The sequence below is a fragment of the Pan troglodytes genome, chromosome 8 (assembly GCF_028858775.2).
Source record: "Pan troglodytes isolate AG18354 chromosome 8, NHGRI_mPanTro3-v2.0_pri, whole genome shotgun sequence".
Taxonomy (NCBI): Eukaryota; Metazoa; Chordata; class Mammalia; order Primates; family Hominidae; genus Pan; species Pan troglodytes.
The window spans coordinates 25349181-25365791 of NC_072406.2; the positions used below are offsets into that span (position 1 = coordinate 25349181).

General features: G+C 48.7%; 1 protein-coding gene across 7 annotated transcripts in view; it reads left to right on the top strand.

Moving 5' to 3' along the window:
* The window catches only part of CAMK1D (calcium/calmodulin dependent protein kinase ID), a 486590-nt gene that overhangs the window by 125171 nt on the left and 344808 nt on the right, over nucleotides 1-16611 (top strand). The gene's annotated exons all lie outside the window — the stretch shown is intronic.

A 16611-nucleotide genomic window follows, 5' to 3' on the forward strand; every position in this document is an offset into this window, starting at 1 on the left:
GCCTAATTTTTTTTTGTATTTTTAGTAGAGATGGGGTTTCACCGTGTTTGCCAGGATGGTCTCGATCTCCTGACCTAAGGATCCGCCTGCCTCGGCTTCCAAAAGTGCTGGGATTACAGGCGTGAGCCACCGCACCTGGCCCGAGGATGGTTCTTTAACCATACTATTTATTGTGTTAAAACATTGCATAACATAAACTTTACCATTTTTAACCATTTATTTGAGGTAGATATTATTATTTTTGTTGTTTTAACTTTTATTTATGTTCAGGGAGTTGTACAGGTTTGTTATATAGGTAAACTCATATCATGGGGGTTTGCTGTACAGATTTTTTTTATCACCCAGGTACTAAGCATAGTACCTGATAGTTATTTGTTCTGAGTCTCTCCCTCCTCCCACCCTCTACCCTCAAGCAGACCCAGTATCCGTTGTTCCCCTCAAGGTGTCCATGTGTTCTCATGATTTAGCTCCCACTTATGAGTAAGAACGTGCAGTATTTGGTTTTGTGTTCCTGCATTTTTTTTGCTAAGGCTAATGGCCTCCGGCTTCATCCATGTTCCTGCAAAGGACATGATCTTGTTCTTTTTTATGGCTGCATAGTATTCCGTGGTGCATATGTAACACATTTTCTTTATCCAGTCTGCCATTGATGGGCATTTAGGTTGATTCCATGTCTTTACTACTGTGAGCAGTGCTGCAGTGAACGTAGCATGCATGTGTCTTTATGGTAGGATGGTGCACATTCCTTTGGGTATATACCTAGTCATGGAATTGCTGGGTCGAATTCATTGTAATCATCTTATAATGTGCAGTTCGGTGGCATTGAGTACATTCACATTATTGCGCAACCATCACCACCATCCATGTTTTGAACTCTTCCTATCTTGCAGAACTGACGCTCTGCACCCATTAAACAACAAGCCCCCCATTCCTCCTCTCCCCAGCACCTGGCAGCCACCATTCTGCTTTCTGTCTCCACGAATTTGGCTACTCTAGGGATCTCATATAAGTGGAGTCATACTGTATGTGTCCTTTGTGTCTGGTCTGTTTCACTTAGCATAATGTCCTCAAGGTTTGTCCATGTTGCAGCATGGGTCAGGATTTCCTTCCCCATTAAGCCTGGGTAATATTCCACTGTCTGGCTGTACCACCTTTTGTTTATCCATTCCTCTATCCATGGGTACCCGGGTTGCTTCTACCTGTTGGCGATTGTGGGTAATGCTGTTGTGAACATGAGTGTACAAATATCTGTTTGAGACCCTTCCTGCAGTTCCTTTAGGTCTTCTGTGAGTTCTTCACCCCTCCGAGGTCTGAGTTTGGGAACTAGGATTAGTTCGTTGATGGACATGGAAGTTGCTTCCTTCTCCCCTTTTTTTGCTGCTGTGTCACATGAATCATATGCATATGATGTTAGAGATGGACTTCAGAGGGACTGTGTTCTAGAACTGGTTCTCCTCGCACTTGTATTCAATAGGAACCACAGTGAACATATTTCATGCTAGAGGCATGGCTCCCTGAGTGATGGCGGTGCTAGAAGAGTTGACAGGAGAGGGAGGGGTGGGGAAAGTGGTGATTTGAGCACAGCGTAGGAAATAGACATTATGGGAATTCATCAGTTTGCACTAAATGGTGGTACATGAGGAAGAGAGAAGTCTAGGCCGGGTGGGGTGGCTCATGCCTGTAATTCCAGCAGTTAGGGAGGCCGAGGGGGGCGGATCACGAGGTCAGGAGTTTGAGACCAGCCTGACCAACATGGTGAAACCCCATCTCTACTAAAAATACAAAAATTAGCTGGGCATGGTGGCACGTGCCTATAATCCCAGCTACTCAGGAGGCTGGGGCAGGAGAATAGCTTGAACCTGGGAGGCGGAGGTTGCAGTGAGCCGAGATCACACCACCGCACTCTAGCCTGGGCAACAGAACGAGACTCTGTTTCAAAAGGAGTCTAGAGTGAATCCCAGATCTCTAGCTTGGGTGACTAGATGACCATGAACTAGGATGTCTGGAAAAGGGGGAGGGTGGGTTGAGAGACCACAGAGCATGCATTTATTTTAGGGCACCCCAGAACAGGGGAGGAAGCCCCTTGGGATCTACAGACGACCTGCAGGGTAAAGATAATTACAATGTGACTATAAAATGAAGCTGGAAAAATGAAATAAAGATACCGTATAATGAGTGTAAATTTAGATCCTTCCTCAGCGAAGATCATTATATTTCCTTACAAAAATTTCCCTTATCATGTCGAGATTTTTTAATTTCGGGAATCTGGAGTGGGGAGGGTCATATTTTCCTGGTTTGTTTCGAAGGTGACAGATGAAACTGGGAGGATAATTTGATATTAAATGTGATAAGTATTTCCACCTCTTTTCTTACCCTACTTTGAACTTGAAGTTGGGATTAGTCATGGCAGCTTTTCTCTTACCAGCCCTTCATCGTCTGGCCCCATAAGTCCCTTCTCAGCAGGCCTGCCCATCTGTACACTGGAGGAAACCCAGCTCTCCGTTCTCTCTGCTCCAGGTCCTGTTATGTGGGATTGGAGTGAAGCCCACAGAGGAGTGGCTGTTACGGGAAAGACAATGAGTTTACTGGCAGGTAACTTGCTCTTGTGCTGCTGTTGGAATATCCAGGCAGAGTTACGTAGGCAGTTGGGTGGAGAGGTCTGATGCCTCGGATGGACCTGAAGCTTGAGGGATTATGGAGTCATCACCAATGCCCGGGGCATGGGATTGTCAGAAAGAACGCAGGTCAGAAGAAGAAGAGAAGTCCAGGCTAGGTGCGGTGGCTCACACCTGTAATCCCAGCACTTTGGGGGACCGAGGCGGGCAGATCACTGGAGGTCAGGAGTTCGAGTCCAGCCTGGCCAACATGGTGAAACCCCGTCTCTACTAAAAATACGAAAATTAACTGGGAGTAGTGGTGGACACCTGTAATGCCAGCTACTTGAGAGGCTGAGGCAGGAGAATGCTTGAACCTGGGAGGCGGAGGTTGTAGTGAGCCAAGATCATGCCATTGCACTCCAACCTGGGTGACAGAGCAAGACTCTGGCTCAAAAAAGCAGAAGATTGTCCTCTTCATTGTTTACTCCTGTGTCCATCTGAGATGACTGGGGAAGACGAAAGGGACACGATTAGGAGGCGGAGTCTCCCCTGGAGTGTGGTCCCATTCTACTCTCTTCATAGGCACCACTGCAGACTCCAGAGCAGGAAGAACGGGATTTAGGTAGACAGGTGAAGGGGCTGGAAGAGACAGGACGACGTGTGGTAGTCACATGGGCCAGGGAAGTGGAGCCCACAGAGGAGACTGTGGAGGGAGGGGCAGGGTGTTCAGATGAGAACCAGGGCAGACAGTGTCTTGGAAGTCAAGGGGGAAGAAGTTGAAGGCGGAGGGAGTGCTCACCTGTGCAATGCCAGAGGGGAAAGGTGATTGACAAACATCCACCGTGTTTGGCTGCAGGGAAGCCTTCGTGACCTCTGCCATCGTTTCAGGCAGTGGTGGTGTTGGATCCCATGGAATCCTGTATGCTTTATTCCAGTCTTGTAGATGGGATTCTTTCAGCACATTCTCTCCTTAGTTCTTGAATTCTAGACGCTGTTCATCTGGCTATTATGCCTCTTTATATCACCTTTTCTTTTTTTCTTTTTTTTTTGGAGACAGAGTCTTGCTCTGTCACCCAGGCTGGAGTGCAGTGGTGTGATCTTGACTCACTGCAAGCTCCGCCTCCCGGGTTCATGCCATTCTCCTGCCTCAGCCTCCTGAGTAGCTGGGACTACAGACATGTACCACCATCCTGTCTAATGTTTTTTTTCTATTTTTTGTAGAGACAGTGTCTCTTTATGTTGCCCAGGCTGGTCTCAAACTCCTGGCCCCAACGAGTCCCAGCATTTATAGGCATGAGCCACTGCCCCTGGCCTGTCCTTATTTTAACAGTAATACGGGGTGCACTTTTATTTCCTGGAATTCCAAATCCAAGGTACTTGAGGAGTCAGAGTTTGTGGAGATCTCTGTGGATCTTGAAACTTGGATCACAGGTAACCTGGACTGGCGACCCCAAATCCTGAGGAACTGTGAGTTTCCTGTCTCTTGGGCACTGTGCAGTAGGATCTTAGCCTCTCTCTCATGCTCTCCTTTAAACTGCTTCCCTGTTACAGATTCCATCCTCCCCGCTGTTTCTGAGTTACTGCTGTTTGGTAAATCTGTTCTGCTGACATGAATGATAATAATAGTCATTGCCACAGCGTCCTGAGCGCCTGCAACGTTTAGGGCCCTCTACCAAGTGTTTGACGTATTTTCTCCTTTAATTCTTACAATAGCCTTATGAGGTGCGTCCAATTAACTCTTTTTTTATGAATGAGGGAACTCTGACTCAGAATCATTTTAGTAACTTTTTTGGGAGCCAATGACTCTCAAACTTGAAGATGCATCGTAGTCTCCTGTGGCTCCTGGCCCTGCCCACAGCGCTGCTGAGCCAGTGGGTCCCCAGTGACGCTGGAGAAGCTGCATTTTTTTTTCTTTTTTTTTTTTTTTGAGACGGAGTTTCACTTTTGTTGCCTAGGCTGGAGTGCAGTGGTGCAATCTTGGCTCACTGCAACCTCTGCCTCCCGGGTTCAAGTGATTCTCCTGCCTCAGCCTCCCGAGTAGCTGGGATTGCAGGTGCGCACCACCACGCCTGGCTAATTTTTTGTATTTAGTAGAGATGGGGTTTCACCATGTTGGTCAGGCTGGTCTCGAACTCCTGACTTCAGGTGATCCATCTGCCTCAGCCTCCCAAATTGCTGGGATTATAGGCGCCAGCACCGAGCCCGGCCGAGAAGCTGCATTTCTAACAAGTTCCCCAGCAGTGCTGCTGCTGCCGCCGCTGCTATGGGAACCATGCTTTGAGCAGCTCTGTGCTGAGTCTCCTACTCAGCCAAGGGGCAGGACAGGGACTCTCACCTGGGCCTGTCTCTTGCCCCACAGGTGTGCTCTGGCCTTTAGAGTATGTACAGCTCAGGAGCCCGCAGCAGAGGGAAGCCTGTCACTGCCCAGGAGGCACGGGTAGGTTCAGGAGAGCGGCTCTTCTTTCTTCTGGCTGGGATCCTGGCATGCATGGGTGTACCAAGGCAAAGGGACAGGGCAGGAGGAGGAGCCAAGGGAGTGCATTGTCTGTGCAGAACTTAAAGCAACAATAAAATCCACTATAATGCAGTCTGCTGTTTATTATCACTGTGTCCACAGTTCTCAACAATGTCCTGGATACATGCTCTGCTTTCTGCCCCCCCCAAATGCCACTTCCTGGCAGCCAAAGACTAAAAAAAGGCCTAAGCACCCCTTCATTGTTGGGGCTCTGGTAAGCTCCAAATTCAGTGACCTTGTCTTCTGCTTCTTGTCTGTTTCCCACACATCCTGGTCACTGGGTAGGGGCTTGGTCCACACCTGCTTGGCAGATCCTTCCTCTTTCCTCTAGTTGTTGATACCAAAATAATCTAATTTAAAATACTTGGCCGGGCTCGGTGGCTCACACCTGTAATCCCAGCACTTTGGGAGGCCCAGATGGGTTGTCAGGAGTTCGAGACCAGCCTGGCCAACTGAAATCCTGTCTCTACTAAAAATACAAAAATTAGCTGGACGTGGTAGCACACGCCTGCAATCTCAGCTACTCGGGAGGCTGAGGCAGGAGAATCACTGGAACCCGGGAGGCGGAGGTTGCAGTGAGCCGAGATCGCGCCACTGCACTCCAGCTTGAGCGACAGAGCAAGACTCCATCTCAAAAACAAAAAACAAAAAACAAAAAAAACCACTCAAGGAATAAACAAAATACTATAGAGCCATTATTTGCTAGGTACCTCTAATAGCAATCCCTTTGATAGCACTTGCTGTGTGTCAGTTAGGGTCTAACCACTTGGGCTCAGATGATCTTGTTGACTTCTCACAATAACCTCGTGGGGTGGGTTCTCTTATCACCCCCATGTTACAGAGGAGGAAAGGGAGGAGCTCAGAGGTTAAGGGACTTGCCCAAGGCCGTGTAGGTGATGAGCAGGCAGAAGCAGGATCCCCACTTAGGCTGCCTAGCCCCAGAGCCCATGCACCCAACTGCTAGGTTCCACTGCCTCTCAGGCATAGAGTTGATGTTTAGTAAGTGCACATTGGATGGCCACATGGAAACGTGTAGATATATGAGATGCAAGCATGAAACTGCCTTTGCAAAAATTTTAACAGTGAGAAAAAATAAGACAGTGAAAGAGATCTGATCTAACCAACTGCCATCTTGCCCTTAACCTCCAACAGCCCTTGGTCATTCCTGGGCTTGGGTCAAGCTAACTTGGGGGGAAATTTAGTTTATAGTTTAAATGATAATAGCCTTTTCCCCAAACTGAGCTGCTTTTATAAAACTAATGAAAGGCCACCAGGTTAGGAGGATGAGAGGGGCCTGAATTCTACTAAGACGTGGGCATAATTAAATGGTTACCAGCCATTATTCCAGAGATCACAAGATTTGCAACTTCCCCAATTACTCATGTAAATAACATCACTATTGTGGTGTTAGAACCTAAGATGGGCCTTTTGAGATGTCTTTTCCACCTATTGCATTTCTGATGACCAGGTGGCCCCACCTGGACCCTCAACTCTTGGCTCAGCCAGTCCTGTGGCCCCACCTAGAAAGGGACTCAGTACACCAGGACCATTTTCCAAACCCCTATGATTGCATTCCCAGCCAATCAGCAGCACCCATTGCCTTAGTCCCTGACCCACCAAACTATCTTTGAAAAACCGTAGCCTCTGAGGTTGATTTGAGTAATAACCTGTCTCCCATGTTGTGTGGCTGGCCTTGTGTCAATTAAACTCTTCTCTTTTTTTTTGAGATGGAGTCTCGCCCTGTTGCCCAGGCTGGAGTGCAGTGGCAGGAACTTGGTTGACTGCAACCTCCGCCTCCCAGGTTCCAGTGATTCTCCTGCCTCAGCCTCCTGAGCAGCCGCGATTACAGGCGTGTACCACCACGCCCGGCTGATTTTTATATTTTTAGTAGAGACGGGGGTTTCACCATGTTGGTCAGGCTGGTCTCGAACTCCTGACCTGGTGATCTGCCCGCCTTGGCCTCCCAAAGTGCTGGGATTACAGGTGTGGGCCACCACGCCTGGCCTAAACTCTTTCTTTATTGCAATGCCATGGTCTCAGTGAATTGCTTTTGTCTGTGGAGTGGGCAGGAAGAACCCATTGGGCAATTACAAGCAGCCCGGGGAGCTCGGGCCTCTAGTCAGAGCTGGACACTGTGTGGATCACTCACGATGCTTAATAATTACTCTCCATCAGTCTGCTTAGAATGGCAGCAAATCCCTTCGTGATCCATCACATCTTTCTTGCAGGCTGGTGCAGTGTTTACCTCCACTGTAATGAAATGTGTTTCCCTTGAGGGGGTGGTTATTGGTATTTATAGAGCATCTTATAGCTGAAGAGCTCCAGAAGCAACAATTACCTCTTTAATCCTCTTAGCTTGTCTCTGAAAAGAGGGATGTGAACCGTAGCATAGTGCTGGCTCCTGCCTCCTCTCCTTTCTTCACCCCACCCCTGCCCACTAGAGTTTGCAGACTGTGCCAAGCAGCACTTTGGGAAGCTGGGATGGTTCTGGAGGGAATGAGGCCCTTCCCGCAGGTCACCTTCGGAGCTGGGTGGAGATGTAGGGCCACTTAGGGGACTTCCAGGTCAGCGCTTTTGCACTCACTTGTTTTATAACACCCGGTAGCTGAAATGAAGTAACTTTCTTCCTGCTAAAGAAATCTCACCGGCCACTTTCACTCTTTATGGTCCAGGAAAGAAAGTTGGAATAATAGAATTTTTTTTTTTTTCTCGAAGCAGTGAATTCTTCTGTCTTGGGAGCCAGATTCAGGGGAATAGCAGAGAAAATGAAAAAGGATGAGGCCTGGGAACCTGGGGAACTTTTCCTGAGTGCCAGTGGGTTTTTGCCCCCATATGCGTGTATACGTGACACACATGTTTGCATTGATACCTACTGGGCCAGCTTGATGAACAGCCTGTGGCTGTGACTATCTTTTGTTATGCACATGTAATTGCATTTAGTGGTAGCACCTGAAGATAGACTGCCAGGTGATAGGGCTCATTTTGGTCTCTGAACTCACCAAAGGGATGTCACGACAGTGCTGGAGAACTTGTTTACAGCCGCGCTTTCTGTTACTAAGGGTGGAAGAGACCTCCATAAATAACATTGCTTTTGCTGCTGTGGTTCAGGATGTTTGCAGATGGTAGGATCTCATATTTCAGGTGGTTAATAACCCTTTCCCTGCCCACATCACGGTGCTAGCTAAGCGTGCAAAAGAGATAATATGGTTAGAAAAACACTCATTTCTAGATCCCTGTTCCCATTTTTCTTTCTAATCTCCCATTCTAATGCCCAGCTTCCTCCCTGCCCTGCATTGCTGTTTGGGTGGACCTGGGTGTAGCCCCTATATTCTACCCTGTGGGAGACTCCATTCTGTGTTTGTGGAGCATCATTCAGTCTCATGCTTTATATTTTAATTTAATTTTTCCTTGAGACAAGGTCTCATTTGGTCACTCAGGCTGGAGTGCAGTGGCATGATCATAGCTCACTGCAGCCTCAACCTCCCGGGCTCAAGCAGTCCTCCACTTCAGCCTCCCAAGTAGCTGAGACTACAGGTGTGCACCACCACGCCTGGCTAACTTTTGCATTTTTTGTAGAGACAGGGTCTTGCTGTGTTGCCCAGGCTGTTCTTGACCTCCTGGGCTCAAGCAATCTGCCCGCCTTTGCGTCCCAAAGTGCTGGGATTACAGCAGTCTCATGTTTAATTTTTCTTTAATTTCTATTTTTAAAAAATTTATTTATAAATTTTATTTTTTGTAGAGTTGTGGTCTTGTTATGTTGCTTAGGGTCATCTCAAACTCCTGGCCTCAAGTGATCCTCTCCCCTGGGCCTCCCAAAGCAGTGGGATTACAGGCTGGAGTCATCACACCTGGCCTCTAAAAAAAGAGATCCAATTTTAATTTTTTTTTCTTTTTTGAGACAGAGTCTCACTCTGTTGCCCAGGCTGGAGTGCAGTGGCGTGATCTCGGCTCACTACAACCGCCGCCTCCCAGGTTCAAGTGATTCTCCTGCCTTAGCCTCCCAAGTAGCTGAGATTACAGGCGTGCACCACCATGAGCAGCTAATTGTTGTATTTTTAGTAGAGATAAGGTTTTGCCATGTTGGCCAGGCTGGTCTCAAACTCCTGACTTCAGGTGATTTACCCACCTTGGCCTCCCAAAGTGCTCCCAAAGGCATGAGCCACTGTGCTTGGCCTCCAGTTTTAATTTTCTTAATGAGCTGATTTTATAGCTGGCGACCCAGTGACTTCATGGGGGTGTGAGGTTGGTGCCCGCAGCCACAATCCTGGACTCGTAGAAGGCAGGCTTGGGTGGCGTTCCAGATGCTTCACTGCACGCATCCAAGTGTCTGTCACCCATGAGCTTTGCAATAAGGAAGACATAAATATGCACCAGCTGGGCTCTGAGCTCCGGCTCAGCCTCCTCCCTGCTTTCAGCTTCCCACCGGGCATTGCAATCCCTGCTTCCGGCCCCGCCTGCTCTGCGGCTGGCAACACCAAGTCACCATCTCTCTTCGTGTTTCACCTCCAGATACAGGAAAACGCGTGAACTCTGTGTTTGGAGGGAGGAGGGCCAATTACAGGAGATCCTGGGCTAAAACAGGAAGAAGAAACATGATTAAGGACTTTAAACAGGGATCACACAATCGTCCTTCTGCCTCCTTCCCTGCAGGAAGGCAGAGATCGGAGATGGAGAGCTGTCATTATCCTCCTTAATTATAGGAGAGAGCAGAAGTTCTTGGAAACACCAGCCAAGTCAGGGAGCCACTGGCAGCTGAGCTTACTTGTTCTTCCAAGATGGTGGAAGCCAGGCAGGGAAATAGCTGCGGGGAGAGTGAGCTCATTCACGGGGACCACTCAGCAGTGGAAGCGATGACGTCCCCTGGCCTCAGATGTGGAAAGTGTCTTCCAGGGGGCAGCTCGTGGAGGAGAGCCTAGCTTGTGGCTCTCTTGAGATGTTCTCCAGGTTTCTAACATGTGGCATGTGACTCCAGTGGAGAGGCCACTCTGCAGCTGCTCCTGTGGGCACAGTGACTCTGGGGGGGAGGGGGTGGGGCTGGGCTGGGCGTGTCGTGGGAGGGCAGGTGTGATGACCAGGAAGCAGGGGTACCTCATGGTGTGCCCCGCAGAAATCTCTGCCCTTACTGGCTTCTTCCCTTCTCCTCCTACCCCAGGCCTTTTCTGTAATGTCACCGATTACCATCTGGTGTGGAAAGATTTGCTTTTCAGATTGGTGTGCTGAGCACAGCCGGACAGAGAGGAGGCTTTCGGGAGGGAAAGTCGCCTTCACGTCTTGCGTGTTTTCACCGCTCCCCATACGGGTATTTCTAAGCAAGAATGCACACAGGCCTGAAATAGAATGCATTAGTAAGTGTAACCGAGAGGCGAAGTGTATTTTTAGCGAACATGGCTAAGGCAGATTATTACAGCGAGTGAGTGAGCCCGAGCTAGGAGAGGAGGAGCTCCTGGGGTAGAGAGACGTGGCTGCCTCTCGGCTGTCCCTGGGGAGCAGAAGGACTGTGGCCAGTGGTGGCTCCTGGGATGGTCAGGGCTTCCTGGGGATTCTTTCTGGTCGTGGAGCTCCTCGTGCCCCCTGTCATGGGGGAGGGAGTAGAAACAGGCAGCACAATGGTGGTGAAGCTTGGGCCCCAGGTTCAGTGGCGAGGTGGCCCCAGCTGCAAATGTGTCTGCCGCCACCTGCCTGTCCCAGGTGGAGGAGAGGGGAGGGCTGGTCACAGGGAGCCGGTGGGTCTGCAGGCTGCAGAGGCACTGCTCGTTGGGCCTGTAGGTGCTTTGGGAGTCCTGGAAGGGAGGGTGGAGCTTAGATTGTGACTACCAGATTGTGGCGTCTCTGCCACACCGCTTGAAACTCTAATTCGGCTTCTTTATCTGCAAATAGGAAATGTTAACGTTTTCTCGAGGAGTCATGAGTTCAAACAGGGTCACCGATAAGGGAGGGTTGGAACTTTCAGAAGAAAATTGCTAAATATGCCAAGATTTCATATTATTTTTTTCCCAGCATATTAACTAGGGCTTAAGACCTGATAGCCCTGTGAGTATGCGTCTGTCTCTTGTAGCAGCGCTGTTCGCAACAGAGCCACATTCAGCCCAGAGTGAGTCCTTGGTGTCCATCCCAGGCTCTGGCTACCATGTCACCCAGACGGCCTGATTTGAAGGCAGTTTCCCTCCCAGGGACCACGGCAGAGTGCCACAAGATTAGCAGAGAGTCTCGTCTCCAGCTTGTTGACGTACGCTACAGGTCTTGGGATTTGCCAGCATCTTACAATTCTGTACAATAAATGAAGCACCCATGCAGTGCACACACACACGTACACATGCTATTAATTCTATGAGTCTTGGAACTTGCCAGTCTCTCTTTTTTTTTTGAGACAGAGTCTCGCTCTGTCACCCAGGCTGGAGTACAGTGGCACGATCCCAGCTCACTGCAAGCTCCGCCTCCCGGGTTCTGGCCATTCTCCTGCCTCAGCCTCCGGAGTAGCTGGGACTACAGGTGCCTGCCACCACACCCGGCTAATTTTTTGTATTTTTAGTAGAGATGGGGTTTCACAGTGTTAGCCAGGATGGTCTTGATCTCCTGACCTCGTGATCTGCCTGCCTCGGTCTCCCAAAGTGCTGGGACTACAGGCATGAGCCACTGCACCTGGTGGGGACTTGTCAGTCTCTTATAATTGCTTATGATAAATCATGCACCATGTACCCACGTGCGCATGTGTGCACATGCACACACACACACACACACACACACATGTACAGACACTATTAGTTCTGTTTCTCTGGAGAACCCTAGTACAACTATCTGCTGAGTAAACTCCTTCTTTGTAGCCCAGCCAAAATGCCAGCTTCTCTGTTACAAGATTTTATAAAAAGGCAGCAATGAAGCAGAGCCGTGGAATTTGGGGTCTCTCTCAGTTTAATCTTTGTGTTACAGGCAGTGAGCCAGAGGCTTACAGCCCCGAGGGGCCCACTTTTAAAACATTTCATGCATTACCAGGCACTGTGGTTCATGCCTGTAGTCTCAGCTACTTGGGAGGCTGAGAAGGGAGGATCACTTGAGCCCAGGAGTTTGAGGCTGCAGTGAGCCATGATCGCACCACTACACCCCAGCGTGGGTGACAGAATGAGATCCTGTCTCTAAAAATGTAAAAATAAAAAAATTCACACCTAAAACTTAAACCTGGGCAAAAGGAGAAATTTAGGAGCTAATTAAAAGAAAAAAACACCTTTTATTTTAGGTTCAGGGGTACATGTGTAAGTTTGTGATATAGGTAAACTCATGTCATGGGGGTTTGTTGTACAGATTATTTCATCACCCAACTACTAAGCCTAGTAACCAATAGTGATTTCTTCTGATCCCCTCCCTCCTCCCATCCTCCACCCTGAAGGAGGCCCCGGTGTCAGCTGTCCCTCTCATTGTGTTCATATGTTCTCATCATTTTAGGAGCTAAATTTTTACATTAAAATAGGCTTCTCCGCAAGGTCTGTTTATCGGGTTTCCTCTTTTATGTGGAAAATTTTGATTAATGTGAGCTCTTCCAGGAATACATGGATTATTTCAAATGAACTACCCCACACTTCTTCCAGCCTCTAATTCATAAAATTGAGTGACCTTATTGATCAATTCACAAGGCTTATAATTTGATGACTTATTTCATGGACTGTCCTCTAACAGCTAACATGGACCTGGGAGTTGGCCTGTGGCAGAGACAGCTTGAGTTGATTTGTACTTTTGTTGATTTGAGTTTGATTTTATTGGGTTGACTCCAAAGTCATCCTTGAATCCTTTTCAAATCAATGCCTGCAGCGAGCTCAGCTCATCATTACAATGCCACAGATCCCAGAAGAAAGGTGTCAAGTAACTGGAATCACTTCTTGTGGATCCTACAAGGGGCTTTTGTCCTCAGAAAGATGCAGTCTGTTCTGAGGAGTCACTGGGACTGTGATTTTTCTGTCTGTTCTAACAGCAGAATGTTGGTTCTCCGTAGACCCTGAGCAGTATTCAGCAAATGTCAGTATTAGCTGAAATGGGAAGTGTGGATTTGGGACAACAAATTACCTATAGCATAAAAATACCTATTTAATACATGCTTGTTAAATAGACATGGGTTCATGGCTCCTCCAGCCATGTTGAAATAAGCTTGGCATTTCAGGATCTCAACAGAGCAACTTCACTTGATGAACACAAGCCTGGGAAATACGAGGGTATTTCCTAAAGTGCCAGGAAACCTCTTTTCCAAGCTCCACTCCCTTCACAGCCATCATTCCCTCTAATTCTATTCACTCTAAGTAGAAGTGACTGCTAACAACTTGCTATTGTACTTCACAGAGTTGGAAGTCTGGGTCAAGTTTCCAGTGTTGACTGTTGAATGGGTGCAGATTTTTTTTTCTGGGGATGGAAGCCTTCCAACCTCCCCGAAATCGCAGAGGTGGGTGCCCAAATCCCAGATGTGATGGTGGTTAACACTCAGTGCTTCCCCTGTGCACCCTGGATGAGTATAGTATGAGGAAATGACTATCTTTAGAGCGTCTTCTGCAGGGCACAAAATGAGGGGTTGACTCCACGGATCAACTCACTATGAACATAAGCAGTGACTCCAGTTAGTGCAGATGGCAGAGGAGATTTTCATGAATACAGACTGTCTCCATCAGTGGTCCCCAACCCTTTTGGCACCAGGGACTGGTTTCATGGAAGACAAATGTTTCCGTGGACTGGGATGGGGGATGGTTTCGGGATGATTCAAGCACATGACATTTATTCTGCACTTTGCTTCTGTTATTATTACATTGTAATATATAATATATAACGAGATAATTCTACAACTCACCATCATGTAGAGCCCGTGGGAGCCCTGAGCTTGTTTTCCTGTAACTAGACAGTCCCATCTGGAGGTGATGGGAGACAGTGACAGATCATCAGGCATTAGATTCTCATAAGGAGTGTGGAACCTAGATCCCTCGTGTGCGCAGTTCACAATAGGATTCATACTCCTGTGAGAATCTAATGGCGCCGCTGATCTGACGGAGGCGGAGCTCAGGCGGTGATGCGAGGGATGGGGAGTGGCTGTAAATACAGATGAGGTTTCGCTCACTTGCTGTCCCCCTCCTGCTGTGCAGCCTTTTATTTATTTATGTATTTATTTTTTGACATGGAGTCTCGCTCTGAGGCCCAGGCTAGAGTGCAGTGGTGCGATCTCGGCTCACTGCAAGCTCCGCCTCCCAGGTTCATGCCATTCTCCTGCCTCAGTCTCCTGAGTAGCTGGGACTACTGGCGCCCACCACCGCGCCTGGCTAATTTTTTAATATTTTTAGTAGAGACAGGGAGTTTCACTGTGTTAGCCAGGATGGTCTCGATCCCCTGACCTTGTGATCCGCTGGCCTCGGCCTCCCAAAGTGCTGAGATTACAGGCGTGAGCCACTGTGCCTGGCCTGTGCAGCCTGGTTTCTAACAGGCCACAGACTGGTATCGGTTTATGGCCCGCAGGCTGAGGACCCCTGGTGATGAGGGCCTGAGAACATGTGCTTAGAAATGAAGAAAAGTCAGCAGTGAGCCCCTGAAGCCAGGCAGGAGAGGAGGCTCAAGAGGGAGGGAAGGATCGGCTCTCAAACATCCTGGAGAGTTGAAGAAAAATAAAGACTAAAAAGTGTCCCTTGGATTTAGTGACAGTGAAGTCATTTGTGCTTCCATAAGGATCATTTTAATCAAGCGGTAGGGAAACAGCCCAGTGGTGTGCTGGTAAATGTTTAACAACAGGCTCTTGGGGTGGCCTTGGGAGGAGGGAGAAATACAGATGAAGCTTCGCTCCTTTTCTCCCTGCTTACTTCTGTGCAGCTCGTTCCTAACCGGAGGTTGGGGATGCCTGGTTTACATGACCTAAATGAATGGGATAACTTCCACCTTTGCCTTCGTGGTAGTTATGCTGGACGAGCCCTTTCTCCCCTCTGTTTAGTCTCTTCCACCATCATTTCTGAGCTGTTATCTGCAACTCTCACAGAAGTTTGCCTGAGATGGACTCTCTGGTGTCAGCGATTGTTTTTAGGTGAAGCTGGTTCTGCAGGGACCTCGGGCTGATGTCCCTGCAGCTGCCAGATGCCCCGACACCTCCGAGTCTGCATTCTGGCATTCAGCCCGAGAGGAATGTGTTGCTGGATGTGGTGTTCCCTGGCTCGAGGGAGCGTGGGGCAGGTGTGAACGGGGCAGGCACACTCACGGGTCTGGGCTCCGGATGTGTTGGTGGCTCCTTGGCTGGAGCAGGGGAGGGCAAGGGTGCCACGTGGGTGTGTCTCCAGCCACTGCTGTGGGGAAGGTTTTCCTGGGTGCAGTCTCCGAGGGCCTCTGAGTGAGAGCAACTCGCCCCCTCTACCCAGCCCTGGCCTCTGCTGTGAAGCCTTACTTGGGCCTGGGAAGTCACTTGTAGGGTCTTCCCGTCCTGCCTGAGGACATTGTTTTGAGTGGGATAAGTGTGAAACAGTGAGACTGTTCTTGGAACTGTCATTAAAGCTGGCTGCTTGCAGGGCGCTGGGACGGGGTTATTCTGCTGCCCAGGGATGTTAGGTCCTGTGGTGTGGAGGGGGAACTGGGGGACTGGCTCCCCAGCTTAATGGCAAGACAGGATAGTGATATGGGAGAAAGAGGTATCCTGACAGAGGGCGGACAGAGGAAGGGCATTGAGAAAAAGTAGCAGAACATTCTTACTTTCTTAATGTGATAGAATTAGGGCAGTCTCACTTATATTCACTCTATAATGAAAAGAAAAACCACAAAGAGGCTGGGTGCGGCGGCTCACGCCTGTAATCCCAGCACTTTGGGGGCCGAGGTGGGCCGATCACCTGAGGTCAGTTCAAGACCAGCCTGGCCAATATGGTGAAACCTGTCTCTACTAAAAATACAAAAATTAGCCAGGTGTGGTGGCACATGCCTGTAATCGCAGCTACTCAGGAGGCTGAGGCAGGAGAATCACTGGAACCCAGGAGGCGGAGGTTGCAATGAGCCAAAAAGAAAAAAGAAAAACCACAGAGAAATGGCAAATGTTTGAGCGTGATAGATATCCTAAATATGCTGATTTGGTGATGACATACTGTATGCACACATCCCCACACATGCCCCATAAATATGTCCAACTATTAGGTATCCATAAAAAGTTATTCTTAAAATGTTAATGGAACAAAACAATTTCCAGAAATAAACTCATGTATAGGTGGGAATTTCTATGAAGGAAAATAAGGAAAATGGTTCTGTGCAGATGCTGGGGATTTGAGAAATGCTGATTTCTGTGTTTTTGCCAGAATCACCTGGCCCCATGCACACTTGGTTGTAACTGCATCACTGGAGGGTATGAGAGTGTGTGTGTGTGTGTGTGTGTGTCTGTGTGCATGTGTGTGCAGGTGTTTGAAGACAGAACCTCAGGCTTTGCTAGGAAATCCCTGGGAACATTTGGCTGTGCTGTTCTGGTGTGTAACTGATGGTGATTACTTGAGTTCATCGGGCTGGATGTGGTGGTCTTCA